Source organism: Gobius niger (assembly GCF_951799975.1).
Source record: "Gobius niger genome assembly, chromosome: 7".
NCBI classification, from domain to species: domain Eukaryota; kingdom Metazoa; phylum Chordata; class Actinopteri; order Gobiiformes; family Gobiidae; genus Gobius; species Gobius niger.
In genome coordinates this window covers 20,846,183-20,874,067 of record NC_136858.1, presented here as the reverse complement: position 1 = coordinate 20,874,067, position 27,885 = coordinate 20,846,183, and the positions used below count along the sequence as shown (strand labels likewise).

General features: G+C 39.0%; 1 long non-coding RNA gene across 2 annotated transcripts; it reads right to left on the bottom strand.

The window, feature by feature from the left end:
- LOC306965235 lies at window positions 1–27,885 on the bottom strand. Of its 2 annotated transcripts, XR_013793014.1 has the most exons (4): window positions 27,717–27,885; window positions 23,153–23,211; window positions 6,159–6,244; window positions 1–282 (listed from the first exon to the last, which is right to left on the bottom strand). It is a non-coding gene; the product is annotated as an uncharacterized lncRNA (long non-coding RNA). The 2 variants fall into 2 exon arrangements; XR_013793015.1 differs by lacking the exon at window positions 27,717–27,885 and having other exon boundaries at window positions 23,153–23,327.

The following is a 27,885-nucleotide window of genomic DNA, read 5'->3' as shown; positions in this document are numbered from 1 at the left end:
CTTTATGATAATTGTGCAACAATATGTAACTCCAATTCATGAGGCACGTGATTGTATTTGTTTGATTCAATTAGTTTGAAAGGTAGTTTACCTGAGTAATAAATACAACTTATACATAAATTCAGAAAAAATCCAAAAGATGTTGAATAATAACTTGGATCACAAAACATACATAGTCTCTAAATTTGTGGCAGCAGCAGCAGACGGTGGCGCTGTGCAGAGCTGTGGTCACTGCTGAGGTCTCATGATGATGATGTCATCGCAGCACTGACTCAGCACCAACTGAAAAAACAGCACAAGCACAAAGAGCATCAGTAACCAGACACTTATACACATTAGGAGCATTCCTGTGTGATGGAGAGATTCTGGGCCTAGTGCTGATATTCAGGGACCAAACATACAAACATGCAGTGGGTCAACCTGTTGTCCAAACAGAATATATATATATATATATATATATATATATATATATATACATGAGTGACATTTGTGAGAAGGCATTGCACATAAAATATTCTGAACCAGCACCAACCAAACCAATTATCAAGTAAGACTTGCACAGTCCTATAGTGAAACAGTGTGAAAAGAGTAGGAGTAGTAGATGTTGTCCATGGCGATGATCACAGACTTTGTAGACAAACTAAAACTATTCTGTCTTATGAAAAAGTACATTATTTTTTAGATGCATAAAGTGTAAACTTAAATGAGGGGACACCAGAAAGTAACAAGAACATTATTTCAAACCACCCTCCAGCTGCTTCAGGCCATTTCTCTCTAAGTGGGTTGGGGTTCAAAGTGTGTGTCAGTGGTGTATGGATTTCTTAGTTTTATGTTCCTGATTCTGAATATTTCGCTGTCTGTGTACAGATCTAATTACTTCTTTATTACACAGAAAATAATAAAATATTATAGTGTTATAAATGTTTGGTTCTGGAAAGGGGCATTGCAATTATTCCAGTGTCCTGTTTGTCCAGTGACGCCATTAAACGCTCGGCTTTGAAGCCGTGTCTTTCTGCGGTCTGGAGCTTGGTTGTAAAACGGACAATGGGAAACATGTGGGAAACTTGACAAAATGCTTCACAAACACTCATCAAAGCTCTATATGTACATTTGTAGCATTACTAACTTCAGATGGATGCCTGGGTCATTCATTCTGACCCGTGGGTGGACACACAGTTGGGGCCTAATGATGAATGACTGAGACGCATTTATAACCTGGACACACTTTGTAATAGATAGAGGCATTACCAGCCCTTACTCATTCATCAACATATACAGTGCACGTTGTCAACCCATTGCTGCGATAAATTAGATCAGCGGTTCCAAAAGTGGGGTCCGGTGCCTGTCGGGGGCGTCAGAGGCACATGGTGTGCCCACAAAGGCTGTCTTTACATCAAGTATTTAAAAATAAATCATGAACTGAATTTTACGTGCAATTAGTTTATTGCACTCAGACACACTCTCATTCATCCAGGCCTATTGCACATGTTTTTAGTGGTAGGGGAAACCAGAGTACCAGAGATGAAACCTACACAGACACGGGAGGGAGAACATGCAAACCTCTGGCTGTAAATAATGAGAGCTCCCTTCTGTGCCATAAATGCTCTGAACGTTGGGAGTGGCTGAATTAGACCACTGTCCATTGTACAAATACGCAGTAAAATTCAAACCAAGGTTAATTAAGGTCAATCTTTGACAATGCATAAACATATTATGTTTATCCCTTAGACATATTGATAAGGACAGGAGACATGTTGCGAAGGAAGACCACTCCATATCTGACAAATTGCTCATGCATTTAGGACGGTGCCATTTGAACCCCCCACAACTACTTATCTCTTCCACACGAGAGTCTCCCGCCTGCTCTGTGCTGCTGTCAGAGCATAAGTGAGGGAATACAGATAGTCTTTTGGCTAAAGATCAGGGCGCTCACTTGATAAAGCGCCACATCCATTAGAACAGGAACAGCGATGGCAGCTGTAATGAATGACTGGTATCTGCGACTAAAGAGGATTGCAGGGGCTACAGGAACATTTCAAATATTGGAGACACATTTACGCTTACAAGAAATAGGAACAATAAAAATCTTGAACTGCAGCCCCACTTGTATTTCTATCCCTCTATAAAATTATAAACATTGCACTTTTAATTTTATTACATTTTATCAGCATCATCATTATTATTATTATTATTATTATTATTATTATTATTATTATTATTATTATTATTATTATTATTATTATTATTATTATCATCATCATTATTATTATTATCATCATTCACTTTGACCCAAAAATAATTTGCTCAATGTCCATGTTTCTTCAAAGTCATTCCCGTTATAAACGGAGTGGCCGCTCTCCTCTAGCTGCTGACTGCGGCCCGATGCGTGTGCAGATAAAATGTCTGCAGTGAAGACAGAAGGAGGGAGACACAGCTGTCTAAACAAAGACATAGCGAGGCTGCACTCTCAGAAGTCGACAAGGGAAAATGGCCGACCACTGTGCACTGTACGTCCACAGACTTAAATCAACACTGAAACAGAAAATTGGAGATATTTATGATAAAGATAACAAAAATGCCAAAATTGCATCATCATGCATGGGAAGAATATGACTCAATAAATCTTTACTGCTTTTTGAAATAATAATATTACAACGCTTGTATTCATGCATTGTTTCGAAACATACTTCCGACTCATGCTAGTATGAGTTACACGGCGCTGCACGAGAATAAATGTCTCACTTATTTAATCAGGAAAGTCCCACTGAAATGTCAAATCTCTTTTACAGGGGAGACCTGGTCCCAAAGGAGACGAACTGTTCACGCTTACACAGGAGAACAAAAACAAACTGCACAGAAAGGTCACACGAGACACAGGAACTGAGCGCGGGACTCTGGAAGGCCTGATCGCTGAGGGCTGATGGTTATAGCCTTGGGGAGAATACTTTGAAATTGTATATAGTTGCTGAATACTGAATACTTGCCTCAAAATGTATTTTGTAACGTATTCCGTGACTTTGTCTAATCAGAGTACTGTATTCTGAATACTTTGAATACTTTTAGAATACTTTGTCATTATATTTATGTATAAATATAGCGCATAATTACAAAAATGAAGACTACGATTGTTGTAACACCTCTATAAACTCTACCCTTAATTAGGAACTCAAAAACTCTCTTGGTAAATGCACAGGAGCAGCAGATACAGCATCATGTGACACATGTGCAGTGTTTGTATGAACCGTGACATAAAGCGTTTTAAATCGTTATTTTATTTTAGGAGTAAAAACAAGTCGACATTAAAAGTTATCTGCAGAAAAAAGTTCTTTCTAAATAACGTGCAATATGGAGCTGAAATGTAATGATTTAGTACTGGGATGTATTCCCTTGATTTGGAAAGTGACTGTATTTTAAATAGTGTCAAATGAAAGTGTGACTTTACCAGAATACACTCAAAATGAGTATTCTAAATACGTGTCTTTAATTACTTACACGGCATTTCACTACCTTACTGTGAGCAATTTTCATCTCAATTTAACTGAAACAGGCAATTGAACTGTGGCGCTGTGTTGAAGTGATAGGTCTTGAAACTATCCATCATAAATGCATTTTCACCTGCCCTCAAACAGATAACAAATAGCATCCCACTAATAAGACTGATGCAAAGCAAGAGACAAAACAGTCTACAGAGTAGTGCAATAGATGTTGATTTTATCAGTCAGTGAGTGCGTAAACTGCATCCTACTCTACAGCAGCCGAGCGGTGCTGTCGTCACTGTGGTCTTTAGTGGACTGTGAAACACCTGCAGTGATCCAGAGACGTGTCGGGACCTGCTGCCGTCTGTCTGCAGCCGTGGACACACTTAAAACAGTGCTACAATCACAACCGTTTTCTCCCTGCGCGTGAATAAACCATAGTACGAGCAGGACGCAGGTACGCGACTGGCATCGATGGTAAAGACACAGCACAGACAGACGCAGATAAATGAAGACCACTTTAGCTGATTGATCTGGACCACAGCGCTCGGCCTGTCAGTCAAAACCCAGACACACACACACACACACCGGGACGCAAGATTTATGGAGCGGGCTATTTATCCAAAGAGGCCCGCAAAATCTATGGGAAAAGCAGCAAATTTGTAAAAGTGATTGAGTGTGTCGCTAATAAATCACCCATGGTAAACCTCTATGTTGTGAAAATTGGGGCACTCCAATGTAAACAAGAAACCATATCCTCACACTGACTTTATTCATATACAGTGTCACACAGTGAAACACACACACACACACACACACACACACACACACACACACACACACACACACACACACACACACACACACACACACACACACGCACGTTAAAAAATGGAAATATTTTTGTGCCACATTTATATATGACATATTTTTGTATGTTTTTGTATTTGAAGTTTTGTTTTGTGCCAGAATTTCTTGGGGGCACAAATTTATGTGATGTGGCAATATTATTCGACTGATTTAATTAGATTTAGCCTAAGCTGTTATGCTCTATTGTTCTCTATAAAATCTGTCCTTTTTCATGCTAATAACATAATTTTTAATTGATGATAATAATCTGTTTATCTATCAGATACAGACGGCATCTCATCATAGAAGGGGACGTGGCTTCGCCGAGGGGGAAAAGATAATCTTTTGGGAAGGACAATTTTCCACTCTTTTTAGCCATTTTCTGGTGGAATATTGTTTATCACACATAAATAAAGTCAAGTCGAAATCGGGTCCATATGGATATTTTTTCACAGCAGATTATAAAAACGGAAGTCGTAGCTAGCGCTAGCATGTAGCATGATGCTCCTCTCCATGTCTTCATTGGGTAGAAAACTATATCAATAATTCTGCATTTGTTAAAGTAGTTTTTGAAAAATTTGAGAAGTTTGTGATTTTATACTCACTACTGCCATCTCAGGCCTTCTGCGTAACTGCAGCTTCTATATTAAGCTCGTGTATGGCACTTCGGACCCAAATTAACACGTTTTTGGGTGACAGTGCAGGATTTTAGGAGGCAGTTGTGGCGAAACAGGTCTGGGCTCATTCTACACACTAGGACATGGCTGGAACATGTAGGGGGAGGAAAATACATAATTTTAACATTTTTAAACTCCGTATAGTCCCTTTAACTGTTTCAAACATGACCGTATATGGGAGATTCCAGAGATGCCGTCTGTATCTGTATCTATTTCAAAATTCATCATGGTCCAAATTGACGATAATCATTTCTCTTTTTAATGCTTGATAGCTGCTGAACAGTACATTTTTAGTTTGAGAACAAAAATGTACTAGTTTTTTTTATTTTATTATTATTATTATTATTATTATTATTATTAAAAGTTGTACAAGTTTTTTTTAATTATTATTTTTAAAGTGTACTCTATTGTCCAGGGATGTACATTTTTTTGGTTGACTGGGGGGAAACCGGAGCATCTGGAGGAAACACATTCACACACTCCACACAGAAAAGCCCTCACGGTCCGGGAACTGAACCCGGGACCTTCTTGCTATGAGGCACCACTAGACTGGAGTATCTGGTTTTCTGTCGACAGAAGAGTTTCATTGTCTGGAGAGAGTTTGGAAAACACCTGCAGCTCCCCGACACGTATCCCTGTGAGCGCCTATGGCTTAGTTGGAAATGTGAGAACTCTGTATTTTTGTTAAATAAAATGTAGTTACAGTGATCTATTAATAAGAACTCATTCAGGGAGCAACAATGGACCACACAAAAGACTCTCAGGCTGTTTAGTCAATTTGTCAAACTGCGGATGGAGGAGCTGAAGAATGCCACCCACAGCTTTTGAAGTGAGAGCATCTCAATATAAGACCAGCTTTATAATCAGTGTATGTCAAGAACGTCACACAGATGCATGAACACGACAACCACAGAGATATTGTGTTGTCTCACGACTCTGAACTTTCTGTTTGAGTAATTCAAAAACACATGGAGATTTTAAAATGTAAAATACTTAAGAGTTCACACAAATTACCCTGTCACTATCATGTGATGTATTACTTGACCCAGTTCTGTACTTTGGGCTAATTTAATTAAAAAACAGAATTGCCTGTAGTGTTTATAACAAATTCATAACATTAGATCACAAACTCTATACAGCCACTACAGATGCTCACCAAAGAAACGGTCCTGTCCGCTTCATGAGTCCTCGTCGGCTGGACCTTCTTGTCTGGAGTTAAAATGGCTCTTCTCTGTCGTACACCTGCAAAGAACAGAGAAAGTTACACCAAATCTAAAATAATAAAAAATAAATCTTCCAATTAATGGGTTTCAGAAAAACACATAAGAGAGAGTGGCTGCACACACAAAATGACATAAGATTTGTGTTTAGGTACGCTTATGTATGTCTGAATAATAAAGTGTAAGTTTTTTTCCTCTTTTTTCAATGTACACTGTCTGCAAATGTTATGATTTTTTTCTGTTTAAACTTACACGAGTGCAATTTACATCATCTGTTTTCTATTTTCTACATATGTATGAGATGTGTGTGTTTATAAAAGTGTGGTTTGAGAAAGTTGTATTTCTCTCACAACCCAACCTGTACAGTTCCTAGAGTATCAACAAACACAGACAACACTGTTTGTTTGCAGCACAAAAGGAAAAAATTTATATCATAAAACTAATATATAATAAAATAACATGTTTCCCATTTGTTTCCCACAGAAACATACTCGAATGTGCAGTAAATTGTACAATGGACATTTGTTTTATCCTTGTAATATTACAGCATTGTCCGGCAGAAACCGCACGTGACTTTTGTTCATCTGTAATTTCAAATTTAAATCTCTCAAATACACAATTGTCCGTGTGAATGTGACAATTGCGTGAGTGCGTCTGTTGTTGTAAACACGTCTTCATAAAGGAAGTGAGAGCTTTATATCAGCTGCCGTGGCTCAGGGAAAATCCAAATCTGAAAACTATTTTTTGCATGTTTAAACAGCACTGCACTTCACTAAATAATAGTGTTAATGTAATAAAATAAAATAAATTTAAATCTAAATTTGACTGTTCAAGAATAAAAGGAGGAAACAACAGAACTGAAACAGACTAATGCTACAACTGAGTCTCTCAGCTCTCGAAACAAAACAGACCAACCTGTACAGAAGAATTTGTGACAGTGAAAACAGAAAACGTCTTAAGAGCGCACCACGGGAATTTCTGCATTGTTTTATTCCCTTGAAGTGGGTGACATAAATCAGAGAAAGCAGCACAAGAGGCGGTGGCATCAGTCCATAACAAAGAACAAGCTCCCACTCAGACGCAGAGATCAGACTCTGACAGACGCAAACAGTGATAACAGTTTCAACTCAAAAATATGCTGTAGATATGATAACAAAATATAAAATCATATTTTTTAGGGAGAGTGTTTCAGTGGCAAATTTGAATTGAATGGAATAAAATCAGTCAAACCAGAAAACAACATCACCCACGGCCTCTTACATTATGAATCAGAAAACTATAGAAACACAGATGAAGATCTTATTTAGGTCACATCATTGTTGTTCACTTAGCGGCAAAAATGAATGAATAAAATCCTGCGTACTGCACAATAAAGGGATCCACTCCCGAGCAGCTATAACAATATTTGAGTCAAAGTGTCCGACCGCAGACACGACTCACTTTCAACATGAATCAGTTCAAATTATATCTGGTCATTAGTGAATGAGAAGCACAAATATCTTTATATCTTGCATAAATACAGCACTTGATCATGTATTGTGTGCGCATACAGTATAAACACACCTCTCTGTTATCGAGTGCAGTCAAAACAAGTGCCTCCTCCAGTAAATGTGGTCACGTACAAGCTCCAGGTTTAAAAAATGATCCGTGCCTCTGTGCAATACATTGTGTGAATTATATGAACTAGTTCTTCTATACCGTCCGGAGCCGGAGCCTCATTTGAATGGGTAAATGTCACACGAGGTAACAGATGTATTGTCTGTCACACGGGGACACTCATGTGAATGCAAACGAAGAGGGCAGGAGATTACGAGAGCCGGCACAAGCACAGCGTGTCCAAATTTAAAATATATGCTTTCACAAAAGGGGAAATGGAGAGAGTAATAATGTAACTGCGTATTCTTTGAGTACAAGCAAAATCATGAAACAGCTGTAGGTCCAAAGCAGTTCTGAAATGCGCCGAACATAAAGTGATTCATTCTGTCACCGTTTTAAATTTGATTATCAGTGGAATAACATATCGAGGTGATTAGTCAAACAGTGGCCCAGAGCAGATGCAAAAGCCACCCACGGCATTTGAACACAACACGCTAATATAAATATAAATCACATAAAAGGTGCAGAAACTATTACACACATGACACAATGGCACCTCTTCTGATACTCCTCTGTTTTCACACTAAAAAAGATATCAAAACGAGGAGTTGCTGCTCGAGTGCGTTCGGGTGGCAGGCCCTGAAAAAGTCACTTGCTGCAGAAAAGGTTAAAAGATGTTTTTTTCCAGTCGAAACATGAGTGGGTTGTCACAGAACAGCACATTTCACCAGGCAGGTTTCCCCCCCCGTGTGCTGGTAATATTATCACTCCAGAGCATCGTGGTTTCACTATGAGTTAAGGATTTATTTATAAGAAGAAAACAAGCCCAAACTGACACCGATTCGCAGCAGAGCAAAAACATATTTTCAGTTTTAGTCAAATTTTGCGTGCAAACTCGATTTAGTTTTTCTAAATATCAGCTTGCCTTTTATTTTTTTGTGTTTTGTTTTTTTGCGTGCACAATAAGTCTAAAATCAATCATAGCCAGACTCATGTTCCACCCACGAGTCACCTTTAAAGCAAGGCTGATCAAAGTGAGTCGAAATTTCACATAGTTTCAATATCACTGAAAAAGCATTGGCTGCGTGGATTTTCGCGTGTACGTATAAAAATTGCAGCTAAAATGCAAAGGGCTTTTTTAAAAGTGAAAGCGTTTGCAGAAGTGAACAGGGGCCTGCAGGTCACGGGTGACAATTTCTCTACTTCGGATGAGGCTCGTGGACACCGAGGCGAGCCAGAAATGAAATCCACAATTTTTCCTGAATCGAAAAGTGCCAAGTGATTCGGAGCAACGGCGAAACCCACCGCCAGACGCTGCCCGTTTATTGTGGGTGTTTTGTGCTGAGGACGCGTGACTGAAAACAAGAGGAGGCTCCCACCCAGGCGTGCAATACAGCAATACACCAAAAAATAGACTTTCAAAATGTGCCGATATGTTGGAATTAGTCAGAAAAGCTGCGGCGAGGTTTTGAGGGGGTTAAAAAGGAAGCAGGCAGGATGAGAAAATTGTGTCTTGAAGAAAAAATGATCATCAGGCTATTTTAATACCTCAAAAAAAAAAGAAAAAAACACTTTCAATTTACATTCAATTATTTCTTTTAAATAAAGGCATTCAGTGAAATTCAAATCACTTTCTACAACAAAACAAAACAGTGACAACATTTTGTGAACTTTCAGTGTCAACAAAATGCAAAAGGAGTCTATAAAAAAAAACTGCAAAACAGGAAACATTTTGAATTTTGTAAGTATCATCTGTGTTTTGTTTTCTTGCTCTCAAACAAATAAACACAGGCCCAGTGTTTGTATTGTGCCTTTCTCCCCCCTCAACGTCGGCATCGCTCTACAGCGTCAGGAACGCTCCACAATGTGTGGCATGAAAAGCTCAGAAACAATTAAAGCTTTAAAAAAAGATGTCATTAAGGTCGATAAGAGGAGGTCGCTAGGTTTGAACTTTTGCGTGTGGTGCAGAGAAAGTGTAGGAGTGTAGCTCAGACAGAGTGAGAAAACACTACCCCCATCTGTTCAAGAGCCTCTCACACCTCCACAACCACCGCCGGTGTACGCGCTGCACTTTCAGACTTTGCTATTGCGATTCCATCTGCGATTCTAGGCTTTCAAATCAAGACTCACACTTAAAGTATTGGAAACGTGACAATTTCATAGAAGAAGAGGCCCACACTACAGCACACAATAAGGAAGAACCCATGAAGAGTTTTGTAAATGACATTGGACTTCCTTTTTTTTTTTTTATCCGATTGCAATTAATAACACAGGTAATACACAGCACCGCTCCTGTGCTGCTGAAACTATTTTCTAGTGAAGCTACAGAGGCTGAATCACTTGGCGAAAAGGAGAAAAACAAGTGGCTACGTCTTTATTCTCAGTGACTAATTACGCGACCTGCCCATGACGTTACAAACATGAAGAAAAAGGGCGACGTGGCGAGACAAAGAAAGTGAATGAGGAATAAAACTACAACCTGTGAATCATTTTTCAAATCTGACATGCGACTGCTGAAAGGACGTTTTCAATCGCGTAGTACGAGGGAGAGATAGATGAGTAATACACGCGAGCAAATGCTTTCACATCAAAGTGATAGGAGAATTCAGTAAATGTATCACTACAAACGGTGCGTGTGGTTTTATTCTTTACCAGTTATGTCAAATATTTATATGACAAAGCCTAGTGCTGTAACGGAGCAGTTTCTATGGCAAATAGTTTATCATTTCACAGTAACCTTCTCAGCCTTCATCATATGGTCCCTGCTTCCTATTTTAAAGGGTGATTCTGTTACTACACAGCTTTTGTGGGCACATATAGTCACCAAACTGCATTGTAATCTTCTCATTAAGTAAGTATAAGTGTGGAGACCTGTATCCACTGTGTTCGAGACGCTGTGGGTTTTTTCCCTCGGAGGAAGTGGACAGGGAAGTAAACAAGAATGTGTAAAAGCCACGGCAATGTGAGAAAATGTGTTTTAACGATGTATTGTGGGAATTTCGGGTCAACACTATAAATGTCTTTAAACATGCGAAAAGTATTAGTTTCTTTTCACTATATTATTCAAAGAGGTGTTCAGAGCAAGGCAAAGCAACAGCAGAAACTTTCATAACAGCCAAATAAGCTTTTTATCGTAATGCCAAAGATTGTGAGTGATTCAGGAGTCAAAATGCAGACAAACACATGAGACTAAAACAACATTCTGTTACAGTAATGAGCCTGAACTGGTCCCCGACCGCCGTAACACACGGCTGCACGTCTCTAGGGACACACAGAACAAAAGAACACGCTATCTTTATCACCAAAATCTAACTTCTTCTCACTCTTTCACTGTCTCCACGCGAGTCATCAGCCGCTAATAACTGCAGTTTGACATCGGCCCATTTACTGCCTCCCTTGTCAAAATATCGGTACAGTCATTCGTGACTTGGTCCTAGCTGCTGCGGTCTCTGGGTACCACAAATAGTTCAAAGATAGATCCTGTTTTGACAAATGTGTGTTTTTTTTTTCATCAGTTCGTGCTCAGAGAGAGGTGAGACAGGACGCAAGTCTGCAGCCTCCTACAGTCTGGAGACGACGACCACAAAGGACTCATCAGCCAAACAAGATCAAGACCGAGATGCCGTGTAAAAGACAACGCTTGATAAGGGATCATACATAGATTTAAAAATGAGTACATTGGATAGTCTCATAATGGTTTATTCTAACCCCTTCACTGGCCCTTTCACAGTTTTCAGTCAGATTTATAATACAATTTGTCTTCATCAGGCTTGATCTGATCATTTTCCATTTTGTTTCAGTCCATATCTTCTATATACAGTCCTGACTTTTCTACTTAAAAATATAAAACAAAAACCTTGCATACTTTACAATGCTGGAACAGAGATCACAGAGCTTTGTATTCAGAAAAGTAATATACGGCAACCAAACACTGAGGGCAAACTTCCAAAGTCAAATGCAGTACACTGCAAAAGGTCATTAACTAGATTAATATAAACGTCTCAATTTGAGCATAATAATCCAAATGTGAGTTGCTTTGACTAGTTAAGATGTAGTTAGGCACTTGTCCTGGTATATTTAACTTGTTCTGAGATGTTTCAATACATGTTGTCCTTATTTCACGTAATTTTCTTTGCCAGTGGGGTAAGAAAATTGCTCTTATCTCATTGGCAGTTTTACTTTCTTATTTCAAGCGAGGTTTACCTTAGAACTAGTCTGAAATGTCCTCAAACTAGCAAAAAGAAAGTTGGTCAGATCAGGAAAAAGTCTAAATAAGTTAAAACCGCTCAAAACAAGATACATTTCCTCAAGTAATTTAAGCCAATGCTTGATATTTACTTTTTGCAGTGCATCCCGTAAACGTCTGGGCTTTGGGGGGGTTGTTCATTATAACAGTGGGTCAGTAAAGGATGAAGAGCGGACATTAAAATCCCTCCAGTCTCTCCGGGGCATAGCATCAAAGCATAGCTCTGACATGTTCACGCCGGATGAACCGTCCTGGGCTCTGAGAACCTCCTACACGTCCCAGAGTCAGGACGAAACACGGTGAGGGCGCTTTTCCGTTTCTAAAATCTGCCACACTCTTCCTGAAGACGTGAGAAAGGCCTCGACTCTGACAATGTTTTTTAAAAAATGCTTTAACTAGTTCTGTAAAGCACTTTGACTCGCACTCTACAAATAAACTTGCCGTCCCAAAGCCTACAAAAACAACAGTGGGAATTCAAAATAAAAAATGGCAGAAGAACCGTTTGGCTAAGTTTAAAAGATCTTGACAGTCAGCAAGTTTTCCAAAAGAGATTAAAAAGCATCAGATCAAATGACTGTGGCAGATTTCTGGCGGTCCACAGTGGTACTATTGTGTGCGTGAACAGTGACATGAGCCCATAATAAATTTTCATCCGCTCCCTAACCTCCTCCGGGTTGGGACACCTCCGGCGGTTCTTCCGGAGGTCTGAGTCACAGTGAGTCACAGTGGAAGTGCTGTCAGACTGGGACAGCAGGTCCATGAGCCCCTCTGCACAACAACGGACGGGCCTGTCTGAGGTATTTGATACACAGTCAAAGGAAGTGAGGACAAGTAAGTATGGATATGAACCTCCACAACACTAAACCTACCCCTGCTGTGAAGAAGTGGTTTGTCCCTGGATTGTGGATTAGAAAGCATTAGACTTCAGCGCAAACACCAAAGCACTTTTTTTTTTAATTTCCTGACAATATGTTTATAATTAGCACTGTAAGCAGAGATGGTCAGTAAAATGCTTTGGTCAGTACTTACTTAACCTCTTGACCCCCACCATTAACCAAGAGTATTTTCTCCTGTTCCGCTCTACACAAATCTAAAAGCTTCCTGCCTGGAGAGCTTGCCAATTGTAGGCCAGTGTGACGCCTTATTTGAAAGCTAAGACCGACAAAACTAATCTAAACGGATCTTTTTCCGTGCGTTGTCGTCACTTTATTAACACTTTTTGCCACGCTTTTGTCGCTCTTTTGTTTATGGCTGTCAAGTTACTTTAATGCAGACAACTCCCAACTTGAAATATAGTTACTTCCACGCAAATGTTTAGGCAGGATTTAGGGCTGAAACAACTAATCGATTAATCGACAACTATTTTAGTAATCGAGTAATCGTTTTCTAGTAAACACAGACTCAAACTGAGCAAAAATGACTTTGTTTTTAAAGTTAGGGAATGTAGTGTTTTGTACATTGAAAATTTCATAGATATCTGTCTCTGTCTCATCCAATCAGAAATCAGAATTAGCACAAAGAGCCTCCAAAAACACTCACTTTAAGTTTACATCAACACGTCCTCAAGCGGCACCACTTAAGCTTTATGTGATTAAAAAAATATACCTTTTTCATACACGATTCATAGCCAAGCGATTAATCCATTAATCGTTAGTTGCAGCCCGAGCAGGCTTCCACCCATTTATTTACCATAACCTAAGTGGTGAAAAACCGTGAGAAAACAAATAAAACCTGTATAACTACACAACTGAAGTTCACATGTTAACACAGCTTAAACCAGTAGCCCTTAGCTTTTGACAAAAGAGTGGCTTTTTTTGCTGCGTCCTCGTCACATTTGTGTCACTTTTTCACCTCTTTTTGTACTCACGTTTCTGTCGCTCTCTTGTTGCTTTTTTAAAATGCTTTTAGATTTGAGTAATACCAAACTGGAGAAAATATGCTCGGTTCAGGCGGGGCTCAAGAGGTTAAGTTACAGTCTTTGGGGATCTGTTCTTTACCGTTTTGAGATTGTACTTCTTTTATTGCACTAATACTTTCTACTGCACCACAATGGCGCCTCCAAAGAAAGGCAAAAAGTATGCTGTACATTGTGTCCATTTAAATTGCCCTAAGACACACACTGCAGGCGGAGACGGTTCTCAGATGCCATGGACATGAGCCTCTTCCACACGTGGCAGATGCACAGGCGACCCACGACCAGGAGGAAGTCGTACAACGGACAGATCTTCATGTTTTTGAAGCCATGAGCCGAGCAAACCTCAGTGCTCAAGCCACAAGTGAAATGTGTGGAGTCATTATAATGAACACCGTTTAGAGCGATCCCATATTTCCTTCATTGCAGTCCTGTGTCTCTGAAACAAAAACATATCTAAAAGGTTACACACTATAGGTCAATGTAAAGCCTCATTTGAAAGCTAAGACCTACAAAACAAAACTGTCGTCACTTTTTGACATTTTGTCACTTCTTTGTTACTTTTTCATCAAAGTTTTTAGCACTTTTGTGTCACTTTTTCATCCTGTTCTCATCACTTTTTAGTCACTTTTTTATCACTATTTTATCACTTTTGTCTCACTTTCTCATCACTTTTGTGTCACTTTTTCGTCTTTTTTTCTCCACTTTTTTGTCACTCTTTAGTTGACAAAAAAGTGACAAAAGAGTAACAGAATTGCTCACTTTTTTGTTGCTTTTCTGTTGTTCTTTTGCCACTTTTTTGTTTCTTTTCTGTTGCTCTTTTGCCACTTTTTTTGTTGCTTTTCTGTTGCTCTTTTGTCACTTTTTTGTTGCTTTTCTGCTGCTCTTTTGTCACTTTTTTGTTGCTTTTCTGTTGCTCTTTTGTCACTTTTTAGCTGCTTTTCTGTTGCTCTTTTGTCACTTTTTTGTTGCTTTTCTGTTGCTCTTCTGTCAATCTTTTGTAGCTTTTCTGTTGCTCTTTTGTCACTTTTTTGTTGCTTTTCTGTTGCTCTTTTGTCACTTTTTTGACGCTTTTTCGTCGCTATTTTGACAGATTTTTTCAAGAAGCTTTGAGACTTGTGCTTAGTTCAGGTGGGGGTTAGGAGGTGAACAGGCCTAAAAGTAGATGCAAACTGTACATATGGCATCTACAGAAGCGTAATACGGGGTGATAATTGCTAACACTGCTGATTTAAAAATACACTCGCTCTTCCATCGTAGTGCACTTTGCAGTAGAAGGTGTGATCGTTTGGGTGACCATGCGAATAACGTACGTGATAGACAAAAAGCAAAGTTGGCACCACACGCGGCATATGAAGACATCTACAAGGCAAAGTAACGATTCTTCTGTTCTCAACATCTGAAAACCAAAACTGAGAGGAGGTTTGTGGCTTTCAGACCTGGCTTTACTATTCAAGGAGAGGCTGCTGACATTTAACGCCTTGTTTTGTTGTTTGTGACTGTGCCAAATGTGGAGACAGGTCCAGCCCACACGTCTCTTCACCTGAACACCCCCCCTCCCCCCCCCCCCCCGACTTCAATATTCACATCTTCTTTCTATGCAAATACTAAAAAAGAGAGCTCTAGCCGACAAAACAGCTGTGTGATTTTGATATGGGTGTAATATTTAAAGATGAAGCTCAAATGTCATGCAAAGCTGTAAATGCCAGGCCAGAGTGTGGAGCGTCAGGAAATGCGGCGAACTCCAAAAAGCACAAAGAGCGACATTTCTGTTGCTTTGAAGTCAGATGTTCATTATTGCTAAACGCACAAACGGAAACAAAACGCCATTTCCACTTGTTTTGTAACACATTGGAAAAAAAAAGGTATGGAAAGCTTACTCTTCTTCACTTACAACTTACTGCAAAGTCAATTCTGCTTTGGATAAAACGTAACGTAACACAAAAATAGCCGTAATCAAAGAGTGCATGCCACCCACACTCACTCGCATTCCATTTGTATTACACGAAAATGGTCCTGCTTATAATCTCCTCAAGTTTGTGTCACAGAATAAACACGGCAGTGGAGAAGGAGGCCACTTAGATTTAGATCAAAGCTTTGGTCAGTGCTTACAGTCTTTGTGTCTTTGGGCACGACACTTCATGTCTCTCGTCAACGCCTGTTTTGAAGTGGATGGAAATCGATGGGTCCACAGGGAAAGTCCAATGATATAATAATACAGAAGTGTGCATCACTGAGGAGAAAATGAAGGTTTGAATGTTAAAAAAAGGGCCATATGAGTCTAAGGCATTATAGTTATTAATAATATTAACCTTTTTAAACATGGTAGGCAGGGCTTCCAAAAGTGAGGTCCAGGAGTGTCCTGCACATTATCCTTTCTAGTAACACATTATTTTACAGTACCCTTGATACATTGTACCTAACTAAATTTAGTACAATGTAATGTGCTTTGTAACAATCAGTAATAATTTGCATCTATGGGTTACATACACGACAGAATAAAATGTATTAGTAGTCCTTTGCAGGTATATAATGTAATAAGAGAAATGACCTTTAAGGTTAGGACTTAAGGTTAGGGTTATAGTTAGGGTCTTATGTCTTATTACATTATGTACCTGAAAAGTACAAGTACACATTATATCACTGTGTATGTACGTATTAAGGGTAGTATAAAATAAATTGCTACCCACTTTGTTTCACATTACCTTGATACAATGCACCTAACAACATTTAGCACAGTGTAATCTTCAATCCGTATAATTTGTACTTATGTAGTAAATACACAATGGAATAATGTGTATTTGTAGTTTGGAGGTACATGATGTAATATGATATAAGACCCTCAGACTTAGGTTAGAGTCAGTAACACTTTAGATTACAGCCCGCAAGTTCCATGTGTAGGTACAGGTAACAAGGACGTAATTTTACATGTAAGTACAGGTAATTACACATTAAAGTGCAAGGTTTTTACTATCTGTGGTGTACAACATGTAGGTGTACGTGTAACAAAAGGCTGCAAGTACATAGCGTCTCACTGCAGATTACAGCTCGCACTCATGTGTAGTTACACATTACAGGATTTCTGCACGGCATTGAAAAGCATTAAAGTGTGCCAAAATCAAGGCCTCAAATGTCACTAAGCCTTACACTGGACTCAAACTGGGATTAAATCAAAATGGATCTGAAAATGATGATATTACTCAACAATTTTACTGTACAAGTTCATCGAAAATACAAAAACTATGGACTAAAACATATTCAACTGCAGTTTGGGCTGTTTCCCATTTTATCCAATTCCCTTTCCTCTGTTTCACTAAAGTAGAAATTAAATACGCGCCAATATTTTCTGCATTTGTCATTTATGGCACATACACCTTTGTTAAACTTTGTACACATTTGTTACACCTTTATATAAACCTTGCACTTTAATATGGAACTACCTGTACTTACATGTGTATTACCAACTTTTTCATTACTATTGTACGCATTTACTTAAATTTACCTTGAATCAATGTTTACCGGTGAATAATTTTGAATGTATTGTTATTGCTGGGGGGCCTGGGACGAGCTGGTACTGTGGGAAAGACAGGAGCTAATAATGCTTTAATATCCAGAAACAGCTCTACCTTTTCATTGGAACAGTTGAGTAATTTATTAGTAAATCGTTCAACATATTGCTATAAATACATATCTGTGCATATAGTCAATACAACTCAAACGAGATCTTGAACTGTACTATTTGCACAAAGTTGAGCGTGGAGGGTGAAGGAGAAAATAATCAGCTGATGACCAACAAAACTCTCCTCCTCCTGCTGGACAAACCTCCCTAAACAGTCATTATTATTCTGCCATCTGTAATGCTACACAGGTACCTCTGTATATCTTTGGAAAATTTAATCAAACTAAGTAGGTGGTCGACCACACAAGATGAAGATACGTGTGCTCAGAGATGCATGGAGCCGGTGACTAACCCAGCATATTAGTGATAACTGAACTACTCTGACTAAACGCTTCAGGGTAGGTTTTACAGCAGGACCTAATCATCTCACAGTAAAAGCAAAATAAACCTAAATGTCACAAAGAACTTGTTATTTCACATAAGCAGACAAAAAGGCTCCTTCAAAAGATGAAAAAACAAAAAAAAGAAAGGCCAGAACTACAATTTCTACAGCACAAAAACACCAATAAAAAAGGCCTATGGCGGAAAAGAAGTTTAAAAATAGTACTGATAATAACAAGTATGTACTGTATGTCTATGTACTGTCATCTTATGTACTGTCATCAACTTACACCTGATGGACAAAGGGCTCAAAGGTACTGGTACAGAAATTATGTACAGATACTTTGAATAGACACAACTTAAATTAAAAAAGTACAACATTTCCACTGTTGAATAAATGAAATGCTTTACCCCTCTACACAAAAACACTCTTTACTCTGCTGAAAGTATGTGCACCACAGTACAGAGTCACACCTTATAGGTCACAGCCCACTGTTAAAATATATATGTAAAATAAGGTGGGTTATTTTTGTACAAACATGTGGCGGTTATTTCTCCTACAACGGTTTCAAAACAAACAATTGTACTTTTTACATGCTGTACATTTGTATCTGCAATATAGGGTCACATTGGTGAAGAGCAAATAAAGTCAATATTCAAATTAATTCATGATAAGAAAAGGTGAAACTTTTTGCCTTTAGTGGGTAACAGGTTTGGACAGTAACAGTCATCATTGCTCGTGCTTCTGTCGTCAGCACAAAGGGCAGTGTGTGCTGCGAATTAAGACAATACTTGTTCCGTGTCAGTGAAATGAAGGGATTTTATAGATTTTTATAGACAGAGCAACAGTTATATTTCTATATTTATTTACTGTTCCCTACGGCGAAAATAAAGTTCACCTTAACATAATTTAAGCCAAACCCTTTATAAATAATCTCTCAGTATTGCAGTGTTAATTATACGTACATTTCTTTTTTCTGCTGCCTTTACAGATTATTTCATGGGATTTCACCCGTCCTTGACAAACAAAGTTAACCCTTTCACCAAAGACAGTGTGGAACCTCTTGACGACCGCAAGTATCCAGTCTGACTCAGAGCGCAGTTGCACTCAGATCTGAAACCTTATATTGACTCTTCAAAGAAACTGAAAATATTATATTTGTTCTTAAAAATAGTTAGAGACAAATCAAACAAAAAAGGGCCCAAATCTTTGTTATCCAGTGATAAAACATGCAGGGCATGTGGCCACATTGGTCAATAGTTTTAGCAACATGATTAAAACAAAGTCTGTAAGTCTATAATTCTAGCCTAAATATCCTGGTTATATCCCTGTTTCTATTGCTCCAAACCCCCACTGGAAAATTTATTTTCTGTTTTGTTGTTTTATTTTTTGTTTTTGGGTATAAGCTAAAATAAACGCACCTTAAATGTCAGCGCGTCTGTGAGGAAGCTCCCTCGGTTTTGACATTTTAAAGACTTGCAGCCCACTTGTTTGCTTTTCTGCACACACTTGTTCACCTGCAAAATATGTTAATGAGATTACGTTGTTAATTTTGTTCATATTTGAAAATATTCATATTTGCAAAGGCTACGTGATGAGAACAAACACCAAACAACGGACAAAACGGACCATTATATCCTTCATGTACATTTATATTTGTTCTTCACGAACAAAAGCTTAAAGGTCTGTTGTTGAGTAAAAGAGCCGAATTAAGCTAAGGAAAAGTTAGCCCTCGGTAGGTGCGGCAATACTTTCCAAAGTTTAAAAACATGTGATGGTCAGCCTTGTTCCACAGGCCTATGTCTATAGTCTATGTCTATACTATACTCGCTCTGATAAAAGGATATACAGAGGAATGCATCGCATTTTTTTTTGAGGAGGAAACGCTCCGGACAAAGGCTCTGAGTTATTGGCCTTGTCCATCAGGCCCTAAAGCGCCCACGATATAATCAGAGGAATCACCACGTTGGCCAATTCTCATTAGGCCTATTCAGAAAAGAGGGCATTACTATTCATACAAAACTGTAACATTATTTTCCATCAAAATGTGATTGTGTGATACAGTTTCCATAATCCAGACCGCAGTTTATAGGTACTATAGTTTATAAACTATAGCTAGACTATACAGGCTAATAATAATAGTTAATTTAATCTGAAATCCTCAAGAACTTGAATCCAAAACAGTGTTTTGAAAACACAGTTTATTTCATTATTGAATGAAAAGTCTTCTAGTTTAAGACTCTGAAGAGCGCAAAAAACACGACGCCAGGGAGCTTTGTGAGCACACAAGTGAAACTCCCTCCTGTAGGGTGTGAGCGCCCTCTTGTGGGTAAATAATTACATTGCAACATAGTGTCATTTAAAACTTTTTTTTTTTTTATGTACGACAACAACAAATGCTGTTATGTTGTGTAGCCTATGTTGAAGACATTGTATTGAGATCTGACATATTTGTTTCATCTGGGACATGAATAAAAATGAAGAATCGTGGTCTTATTCATCATCAAACCAGTGCAATGAATTGTGCATATGAACTGTTCAATAATCTATACATCAGGGCACATCAAGTTCTCAGATCTGTGGACATGCAGGGTTACACATGATTCAATTGTCAAACAATTGTCACCCAAACAATAAAGTAATTCTGGTACTTCATATGTAGTACTACTGTTGGCTGAAAGTTGCAGTGCTTAACTCTTTTGCTCTGTCTCTGAACATAAGTGGGAAACAAAGACTAAAACTTGTCACCTAATGTTGTGTGCAGACAGGAAGCTCACTTTACTCAAACATGTGACCTGTTTAACTGTTCATTTAATGTTAAGATAAGAGAACAGGGAAATAGTTTTGTACATCTGAAAAACCTGAAGAGGCATGTCTAACTATATGTCCAGATCATAATATTGGAGGCTTATTTGCTATTGCTTAACTGCCTGGTATTATCAAACATAATTCAAAAGGTTATTAGAAAAGCCAAATATGTGTAGTGCAAATGTGCAGCTCAATCTAAAAATACAACTGAGTGATTCAAGCACAAACAAAGTGTGGTCTGAGCTGGTCTTTAAATAATTACATTGTTCAGTAATATTGGTTTTCTCTTTAAACATTTCAGAAAATTGCTTATTTCTGGATAATTCGTGGACATTGTGTGCAGACTAATACTTCATGGCCAGTAAGAGCCAGTAAAATCTTCATAAATCTAATCTAATCTAATCTAATTTACAAATGATAAAGCCGACAACAGTGGTGTTACCTTCACTAATGAGGTTTAGCTTTAGCAGGTGGAGAGTAGGCTTTTTTTCTGGCATTTACTGTAATAAGAACATTTTTAAGTGGTTTTAGTACAGGAGGAGAACACCCCCTGAATCCAGACATTGTTATGAAGTGCACCATTGTGAAAAGGGGCCAAAGAATGTGACTGGACCCAATGAGTCAGAGACAGATCGACCACCTGTCTCCCTTTTGATTGTGGCCTCTGACCACCTATTTAGAAGAGCTCTCACTTTTTTTTAGCCCATTGTAAAATGTACAGAAAAGTCACCAAAATAAAAACATATTACATGTATCATATAGGCTGCACTGTTATGTAAAATGGTGTTGCGATTCCAATCTCAGAAGACATTACAAAAAAGCAAATTAAATGGTTCGCACCACCATGGAAGCTATTTAGATCAGACTCAAGTGAGTTTGAAGTGAGTTTGTCCTGACATGGTGCATCAACCTCCACAAGAGGTCCCATTTGTCCTGCTTTTTGAGGCTTAGTGGGCCGTATTAGACCACTAAGAGCTCTCTTCTACTGGGCGCAACACTGTCAGCTTTATTATTGCAAGATTGGGCCAATGCCTTCATGGAGGTCTGCAAGCTTTATACAATGGATCGGATACTTTGAATGAAATGAAGAGCGACTATAGCTTTGCATTCTCTGCCCAGTAACACAGTGCTGAGTCAACTCAAGCATCCACCCACCCTCCCTCCCTCACTACCCACACTGCACTGCTCTAACCCTTCTTCAGCAGTGGAAAAAACTGACTGCATCACACACCCAGACCCAGCCTAGAGTACACGTTTACTGTAAACCGGGGTGCAACAGGTCTCTGTGGTCGCGTTTCCCAAACAGGGGTACTCGAAGGACCTAACAGAGGGCACTCGGAACTGAAACTGAACATTATTTTGAAGTAAAATGTGTAGTTTGGGGGAATTTTAGGTTTATTTTGGACCGCAACATTGTCTTTTTACTTACAAATAGTGCTTTTAAGTGATTGCTTTCTAAATAAACTGCAATACCCTTGAGGTAGGGGATACATGGACCACCACTGAAAGGTCCAAGGGGACAAAGACAAAAAAGGGTGGCAACCGCTGCTCTACGGGACAGTAAAATCTGGGTAAAATCTGTGTGTACTGATGGTTGGAGCAGAGGTCAGAAGCAGTGATGTGCTGACAGTTGTAGTAGTCAAAATTGTAATTGTAGAAATAGTACAGTTGTGACGTGTCTCCTCGTCCTAGTAATAGCAGTAGTAACGGTAGTATTAGTTGCACATTGAATAAACAAAATCAGAAGCACTGGTTACAAAGGTGAACCCTTTCAAAAGAGCCCACAACACGAACAACACCACATTTCAAAGAAAAAGGGAGTAGAGAGGAAGCAGAGCTGTCTTTTTCTGGGGTTTCCACAACAGTGCAAGGGTTAGGGCGGTGTGGGAGGAGGTTGCCGTGGGATTTTCACATTTGAATGTTTTTCTAATGAAACATGTCCGGCACACAAAGTATATCCTTTTCATCCCCAGCACCAAATGAATGAATCCACATGGCCTGTATGTTGTGAAGCTACCGGTAAATCTCATAAATACTGCCATGGTTGTACTGCATTAATGGCAGTTTTAGTAATATGCAGGAATTCATATTTGTGGCATAAACACATGCTGAGAAAGGCAATAATGTTGATACCAGAATCTGAGCTACTAATTTTTAGGCAAGATTAGCAAAACGAAACAAGCAAGGTAATAGATAAAAAAAAGAGAAAATCTATATTTTCTCTACAAACAACTTTTCTACCAGCTGGAAAGTATTTAAGGCTTAATTCAGCAAGTTCGGTCCAGTTTCCATTCAGTATCACCTGAGAGTACATCTCACAAGCAGGAAAAGATACAAAACAAACTTTTATAGCATTTTTACACTTACCAGTTTGAGCCTCTTCATCCTTGCCCTGTCCTCACCATCGTCAGCTTTTTACTGAAAACCTAAAGCAACAGAGGGGACAGCGAAAGAGAGAAGGAATGCTTTAATCACTTTTGGAGGAAGCCAGCTGTCTCCCACACACATTTCTGAGCACACCAGTCATACGCAATACACAAGGAACACTGAGATATACCAGCTCACAAGGCCAAACTGGACAATAGGTAAAAACGTCCGAGAGAGGCAGATGGAGAGAGAATAATACAGCGAATGAATTAGAGGTAGAGATGACATAGAGGGGAAAGTAGAATGAAAGGAGATGAGCAGAGCGGCATGTGGCTGACTCATCATAACCACACTTCCTTCATCGCATATACAGCACTCTCAAAATGACTGGCCTTTTCAGAGCGAGCAGCGTGCACACAGCACCATCAAAAGGCATGACGTCCCCTTCCTTTGTTTCGAATGGATGTTCGCTCCATTATATAGACTTCAAACAGGCCAGAGTTTGTGAACGGAGCGAGCGAGCCTGAGAAACTGACCCATAAAAGCACAGTGTCATGAGAACTGGCCCAAAAGGCGGTTAAATTTAGAACCAATGCCTTCCTTTGCTGGAAAAGTCCCAGAGCCTAAGTGCGTGTGTGGGTGTGTGTCTTAAAGCAGAACACAATATTGTACATCAGATACTGGAAACTTCACATGCTAAAACAAGGCTATTTTTAGCTTTAGACACATTTTTCAAAAGTACTTAAACTAGAACATCTTTATGTCCATTTTGTATTTTATTTATTCATTTTGACAGCATTTTAAGGAAGGGCACAGTGAGCTACTCCCTGTGGAATAAAGCTTCACATACCACAGTCCATTTCTCATACTCCACATCCGGACGGACACACCCCCTTCATCCCACAACAAATAGGCAATAGGAGGTAAAGAATCCAGGAGGACCTGGCAACTATCTGAGATGAGATAGAGTATGTTCCAAGGAATGTTTTGGCCTGTTCCAAAGGTTCCCCACATCAGCCTGAAAGTGTAATTACCAAATTTATTACTATTGGCAATGTCAGAGCTTTAATTTACAATATAAGAGTGTGGTCTTATTCATAATGTGGTGGCAACTGGAACTTAAACACAGATGTATCTAAAGGCTTGTCATCAGGCATTAACAGCTGACATTCAGAACTGGGAGTGTGACTCAGCGGCTCTTCAGTCTACAGCTACCTTTAGCCCATTACAACAGGAAGAAAAAAGAGATGATGGTAGATGAGCTTGGTAAACATAGCTTATGGTTTAGAAACCATGTGACTTGCTATTTGCTTGGGGTTTACCTCACCATTTAAGCAGTGAAGGTCAGAGATAATGGTGAAATGCGTCTGATTGGATGGAGTCTGCCACATGAAAGGAAGAAAACACATAAGTGTTTTGTTTTCATAGGCTCACAAATGGATTTTCTAATGACATAATTGCACACCTGTGTCTCTGTCCTGCTGTGTGAACCAAACCCAGACTGCTTCTCACTCTCTACCTATTGTCTTCAGCTCTGCCGATCAATAAGTCCAGCTGACACTTTGGAGCCAATTCATACGTCCCGAGGGCAGCAGGCTGTGACCAGAGCTCTGAGAGTCTCAAGGATGGTATTTGGGCTGCACCACTGCCATTTTTATTTTACTGCATTACTGCAATTGTAAATAGATTTGTGATTTGAGTCAGTATGAAGATTAATTGTTTGGTTGTTTCCACAGGACATTATATATTAACCAAATAAATGAAGTTTTTGCTATTTACAAATGTTGACGTTCTAATTGTACTTTAAATGTGTTTGTTTAATCTTAAACTCTAGATGATTTGCTCCACGGCAAAACCAAGAGGTGCTCTTGTAGCAAAACAGTACAAGAGCAAATGAGGGGCAATATGAAACACTTGTGTCTGCTTAGGTCTGCAGTTGAATAGGTAAATGTTTTCAAATGATTTGTTATTTAGCATTTCATTCTTCTGCAGATATATTTCGAAAAAAGCAGATCCAGCCTCAAGGTGAGAAGAGTTTATGGGAAGTCCTTTCTTGTTTATTATGTTGGCTGCTGTATTACTCTGTGGACTTAGGAATCGTTATCATACAACTACAAGTAATTATACTCTATCATCTCTACTGGATAATAATGTATTTCTTTGAGGGGAATGTGCAATAGAAAAGATGAACCACAAGGTGGCGACACACCATCTTAAACCGCTCGGCAAATATGAACGTTACACACGTTAAGTACTTCCAAATCTGTCATGCTTTGTAATGCAATGAGAATCAGTCATGTGGAATGAATTATGTGTGATTTATTGTGTTCATATAACACATTTGGAGACATGCTTTTATTGGTTAAATTTGTACTGAACATAAGGATCAGGTAAGAGTAGTATTACCTCTAGGGTTTCTGCAGTTTCAGCTTTACCACTTCCTTTGTGTTGCCAGGTTTAAAAAGGTCTTTACTGGAAACCAGTGACTCAAAACTGCAGGGTGAGCTGCACCAACCAGGCAAATGTTAGTTACCTTTGCACTGTGACTATAGGCTTCCTCTACAAAATGCACTCAGGTTGACACCAACTTCTAACTGGAAACTAAGACTGACAGTAACTAGTGCGGTCAACCTTATCTGCGAATGCATGCTCTGTACGGCTAAGGATCAAAATAGAATGAGAGAATGAAACATCTGTTCAGTGACACACCAGTACCACCAGATGGGGTTGTCCGACAATATAGCATCTTTTTCACTCTTGTCAGGAATTAAATCTATATATATGATTAAAAACACATACACACACACACACACACTTTCAGTGTGCAGAAATGACCATCCAGATCTGAACGTTAAGGAAAGGAATGTACTGAACCTGTGATTTAGAGCCCATGTATAATCAGTGATTAGTCTTGCACATGCTCACATCCCGAGAACACATAGACAGGAATGTTTACAGTTGTGCATAATGTCTTAAAACACCTCCAGCTTGCTCCGAATATAAAGGGCCATTCAGAGGCTCTGACATAGAACATAGTTTTACAGATTTAATGGTTTCAATTTCTGTTCCTGTTCTGTGGAAACGATGATTCAGGTCAGAAGTACCTGAGGCAAATGCAACCTACTCATTTGTTTGTTTGTTTGTTTGTTTGTTTGTTTGGTTGGTTGGTTGGTTGGTTGGTTGGTTGGTTGGTTGGTTGGTTGTATTTCCATTCAACTCAACTATCTGTGGTTTGCAACAAACATGTAGGCTACTTGGAAATACTATCTTCAAACCAAAAGGTAAAGAGGTGAATAATGAAATTGCAGCCATATAGGTTGATGTGCAACCATCGCACAGCATTGCAGAAAAGGTCATTGTGCTGCACAAAGTATGTCTGTTTGCTATCTCTATGGCAATCCCTGTGCATTTCCCTTGAATTGTCTTTACAATGGCTTCATACTTGGCAGCCAATAATCAACTAGTTCCTGTTGCAACTCATTTCCATGTGCACCACCTCTCAATGCAACAGGCTTGCATTACAAAGATGCAGGTCATGACTGCAAACTGCATTCACTTCATTCCTTCAGGCATACCAGGGCAGGCTAAGATGTATTTAGAAACTATTGATAATCAGTTACTAACTGCTGTGATATGGGAAGCATCTGGTTAGGTGTGGCAGGGTTATTTCCAAAAGGTCGTCTTGCTTTTGAGGTTTCCAGGTACTTGTAAATATTTGTATATAATAGACCTAAGCTCTTTATTGCTTCTGAGTTTAAACTTGAGCCAAAGCATGAGAATGAGGAAGTGTTTTTGCTGATTTCAGTCAAATTAATGAAGGGCATTGACAAGCCCAGTACAGTGGTACAAGACCGTGCAAAAAGCAGCTCACATATGTTCCCCATTCGCACAGGACACGTCTTCAGCCACTGTTGCCTTGTGCACTGCACTCTCTTTGCTCAGAGCTCATATCCGGATTGACACAGTGCTAAACTTTACAGGCTCAGGCCACATGAATGAAGGAAACAGGGACAGGGAAACCCCACACCACTCACTAAACAACCACTTAACCACTGGGTGCATCAGCTAAGGGGTGTGCATGGGAGGAAAATCCAGAACAGACAAGCTAAGGATTAAGAAAAGATCAGAGCAATGACTGTTTAGTGTCAGTCAAACATTCAAAACGGCATTAAACAATGAACTATGTCAAAAAATGATTCTGGGCCAATGATTGGGAAAATAGACAATGTGTAGGTGCATGAGAGATTGTGTAGTATCTGCCATAGGAGGCTCTATGCAACCGTGTAATTTGATTCAATATGCAAAAGGGCACATATAAAATGTCCAGGTCAAATGCTTTATATAGCTAACATACAAATGTCATTCAAAAAATTCGAATAAAGGAAGGGGAAGACAGTGTTACTACACTTCCTCTATTTCTCTGGAATTTGCTCCTTTCGCATTGGCTCAGTCAAAGCCTTAAAGCTGCTATAAGGATCTGTGAAATGCAATGAAGTCCAATTGCATAGAGCTGGTATAAAAAAATAAATAAAAAAAACTCAAACCAAGTAAAAAGTTTACTTACCAAGCAGCTGTGGAGGCGCTAACTTCTACAATATCTTGCTTATTGTTTTTTTTGTTTTTTGTTTTTTACAAATCAGACAACTTTTGAGTGCAAATGTCCCTTTTCTGTGTGCCACAGCACATGCATTTTAAAGTTTTTTAAATGCATCTGTCCTTTAGTGGATATCTAT